Here is a 4,912-nt window from a genome sequence, read left to right on the forward strand (position 1 = left end):
CCACCTCAAATTCCCACTCCATGGGCTCCTCATCGTCCCTAGGATCCTCGGGGTCCTCCTCCTCGGGGTCCTCCTCTATCGGGTCCTCCTCCTCGGGGTCCTCCTCTATCGGGTCCTCCTCCTCGTCCCTCTTCGCCAATCGCCTACGGGTGTGATGGCCAATCGGGGAGTAATCCACTCTCTCCCTAAACATCTCCTCTGGGTCAGTCTCCTCAGAGCTAATCTCCCAATCCTCTGAAAGTGTTGACCACACCTCCCCGCTACTAATGGATCCTTCCATCACAGAAACACTCGAATCTGAATCTGCCATTCCTGCCAAAAGTCATCTATCAGCCTCCAATGGTACAAAACCAACCTAATAGAAATCTATATATCACAAGAATGTCATGGAAAGATAATTCCCCCATGGCTGGTGTTTGACACCGACTAGAAAGATCCCTACGTCCCCTAGGTATTTCATTGTAGGACTCTTAAGGTGTCAACCTGTGCTCTGATACCACTCTATAACGCCCCTCCTCTGGGAGGTACATAAAAATTTGAGCATGACCTATCTGTAATAAGAAGGGTCAACCTTAACGCCCCTCCTCTGGGAGGTACATAAAAATTTGAGCATGACCTATCTGTAATAAGAAGGGTCAACCTGCTAAATCTTTATGCACATCACAACATAGATATACTGAAGGGCGAAAAATAAAGCAGTGGAGATGCATATGCAATACCCAAGATCACGAGGTTGACAGCAGAGTCCATAGAATACCAAAATAGAAGAGAACTAAGGGTAATATAAAATATTACAATAATAGCAGTGGCTACAACATTAATACATCTTTTATAAGTCAAAGGTACTACAAAAGTGAACATAAATTAACCCCTATTAAATTTTTCCGCTGGAGCTAATCTTCAAATTTAGGGTCTGTAATGCCCTTATCCTTGCTAGTTGTATGACCTGCGAGTGGATTCAGAAACAATAGGGGTGAGCCTAAGGCCCAATAGGTAACCATGAAAATCTCAGGTACAATCCAAGGGAACGAATAAAAATGATAGACATAGATATCAAACTTGAACAACGGGGTCTCAACATTAAGTTGCCATTCTTATATCGTGATCATTGACCAAAGTGAAATAACATGTAAAGATGAATAATCAAGGTCTAATATTCAGGATTCAAAACTCCCCAATCGTGGGATAATTAATAAACCACGCATGCCTTTATACACCCACCGGTGAGCGTCCTCACACAGGGCATTGTCCCACCGGGACACTATAACATTACCACCCACCAGTGAAGCTTACTTCACACAAGGCATAATCCATGAATATAGACAATCAATCATCAACAAAGGGACGAATACTAGCATTATCAATAGTTGAACCATTGAATCAATTCGAATTGTTGCAATGAAATCATTCAAGGATATCGAAGGTATAAAACTAAAATAAACAACATTAGGATAGCAATGATTAACCAATCAACAACAAGCCCATGCATGAGGTGAATCAAATAGGAATATTATGAAAATGATAAGATATACAATTAGCATGGGAAACTAACTCGCAGGAACTTCAAGAAAGTAATCAATCGAACTCTCAATGACTTGAGAGGAAACAATGAAAGGTTACCTACCGATTATGCCGAGATCCTCTCGGCCAACGAATGAATCCAAGATTCTCTGTCCTATATATACATGTATACCCACATGAGATTCTAGACACTATGTATTTTAAAACTTTAACTTAAAACTTATATCATGGTATAAGCTACACCCTAGATGATTGCATCTAATATCTCTAATATGCACAGCAACACAAGTAGTGTACATGCAGCAGATTTAGGTGAATAGATGGTATAACAATTGATGTACAAAATGCATGAAACTAGTCCCAAATGACTCCATTATGAGTCTAATTTTAGAATATAAAACTTTTACATCAATGCATGGTGTATAGTAAGAGTTATGCTCTCAGCAAACTACACGTATCAAAACTGTAGCAGAAAAACATAGGTTACTATCTGAAATGAATAATTCACTTCAGGTACTTAACACTATACAAATGAGCTCATATTTGGTATATAAGTGATATGATGTGTAACAACTGTAAATTTTCGATACGTATTTAAATAATTTTTCTAGTATTTAAAATGTTATATTATATTTTATTAATATTTTTTCCTAATTTCTGGAATTTTTTGAGTTTTCAAAATAAATAAATAATAAAATATATAGTCTTGTATTTATTAATTCTGTTAAATATTAATTTACGGTTTAGTGATTTTTTATATATAATCTTTTAGTAGCTAATATTATTAGTGACCTTGTTATTATTAATGTAAACCTGAGCTTAGTATATTAGTACATATGTAAATATATATAAATATTTAGCTGTTAATTATTTATTAATATTATTATATGGTTAATTATTATTATAAGGATTATTTTTAAATATTATGAATAAGTAAATAAATCAATATTTCCCATAATCTTCTTTCCCCTTAATTTTCTCTCATTTGAATTCCTACCATAATCTCATTAATCAAATTTCCAATCAACCTTAAATAACTCCCCATATTTTTCTCCAGCCAAAAATAAATCCTTCCATTTTTCTCTCATTTCAAAATTCAAAAAAATACCAAATCAAGTCCTTCTCTCTCTCCCCTTCCATAAACAAATCCTTTTTTTTCTCTCCACCGTACCCCCTCTCTCTCTCTCTCCATCAGTACACCCCTAAAAAGAAAAACCCCATCTTTTTCTTCTTCTTCTTCCTCCCAGCACCGAGTCCGACCACCCACCGGCCACCTGACCAGCCACCGCACTCAAGCCCGACGCCACCCCAACTCCGATCAAACCCCCAGTCCCCTCCGGCCATCCTCCAGCCACCAGATCTGCCGAGAACCGCCGCCCCACGTCGTCGTTCAGCCGTGTGACCACGCCCGTCTCCGCCTCGCAGCCGACTCGTCGTAGGCAAGATCCCGCATCACCTCATTACCATTACAATTTCTATATATGTTATTTATTATATATGTTATTTAGATTATAATATTATGCGTGGGATGATGATGAATGTTGTTAAGTATTATTGTGGTAGATTACTTGTGAAATGATGAATATAAAATGACAAGCTTGCATTTTGAAAGCTAGATAAATTTTAAGAGTTGTTATCGAAAAAGAAAATTAGAATAATTAAAAAGAAAAAAAATAAAACTATTACTGTTCATATGGAATAATACATAATAATAATAATATATTTAAAAGCTATTTTTGAATAATTTATGAGAAATAAATTAAAAGAATTTATTTTGGAATTAATAAATTTATGAGCATGATGATTGGAAATTTTGATCTTTCATGTATATTTATTTGATAGATGTAGTTTCATCTTGTACTGTTATTAGTAGTTGTTCACGATTCTTGTTCATGATCCACGACACTGTTAATTAGTATTTATTGCATTTATCATTCTTTATTATAATTGAGAATCGTTAGGAGTTTATAACTATAGTGATCTGTGTGACATGAATAAGATTTAGAGGATTGTGTGTTGTTGGCTTAGAAAATAAGAAGAGCCGGGATGGGAAATCTTGGTACATGTGATTAGACGTGACTATTTATGTATCCTCTAGGGTCGCTCCAGAGAACCGATACGCACTGGATTAGTTTGTTAGGCCAGTGAACCGATACGCACTGGATAGTCTGTTAGGCCAGTGAACCGATACGCACTGGATAGTTGTTAGGCTAGTGAACCGATACGCACTGGGTTAGTCTGTTGGGCCAGTGAACTGATACGCATTGGGGTTAGACGGTTGGACCAGTGACTTGTTATGGAATGACTAGTTACATGAATTGTTATTTGGATGAGTTTGGATCCTTGTGAGATATAGGCCAGTTATGTTTCTTTCCATATCTAGATCGGGATTAATATTTAATCATCTACAATTTGAGGCATATGGTATATACATGAGGGTTTCCTTGTTTAATATTTAATCATCTACAATTTGAGGCATATGGTATATACATGAGGGTTTCCTTGTTTGGATTATTTCACTCGACGTACTACGTCTCGAGTTGTAGATTTTTAAGTATTAATTCCATCTAGTTGTATGACTTTGATATTTGGATGATTTCTTTAGATTATTAGTTTTCCAGTTCCATGCTTTTATTATTGTTATTACCATTATTGCATTAGTCGCACGACCGTTCTATTCTTCCTTTTGGGATCTTGCTGTGTGCCATACACCTGACGTACACCTGTTTTCTCTGTTGTACATCAGATTTAGATGACAGACAGGTCCAGTATGGAGATGCCTTGCAGCCGGAGTGTATTCCAGAAGGAGCAAAAGAGCAAGCGGGAGCTTAGACATTTTTTCTGTAGTTGTTGAGGGATATTAGATTATTTATGCAGTATTTATCTTTTAGTATTTTGAGAGATTTAGTTCTTTTTATAGTACTTCCCTTTATTTTGTTGGACTATGTATTTTTATATTTTTAGTTGGACCGTTTTGTAATAAGGGTATGTTGGACCCATATTTTATGTCTGGGATGATTTACCATTGATGATATGTCTATTTTTATTCTGGGTTGTCTTTATATTCTTGCTATGTGTGATCGGGGACCTGTGACTTCGTATTGTATTTGTTTCTAGACGCTTAGCGTATTGGATTGAGAAGAAAAGAAAGAAAAAAAGAAAAAAAAAGTGTATATTTCTTCTCAATCTAATACGTCGCGGGCTTGTTCACATCCCGATTCCCCGATATTTTGGGAAGCGGGGCGTGACATGATGGGTTAGATTCCAAGTCTAATTAGTTTCATCAAACTTTTAGTTTTATAATGCATGTTACATGCAAAACAACACAAGGGGGTAGACTGGAATTACCAGTACATATACTAGGTATTAGAACTAGGTTTAGACTTACCAA

This window comes from Asparagus officinalis, chromosome 7 (assembly GCF_001876935.1).
Source record: "Asparagus officinalis chromosome 7, Aspof.V1, whole genome shotgun sequence".
NCBI classification, from domain to species: Eukaryota; Viridiplantae; Streptophyta; class Magnoliopsida; order Asparagales; family Asparagaceae; genus Asparagus; species Asparagus officinalis.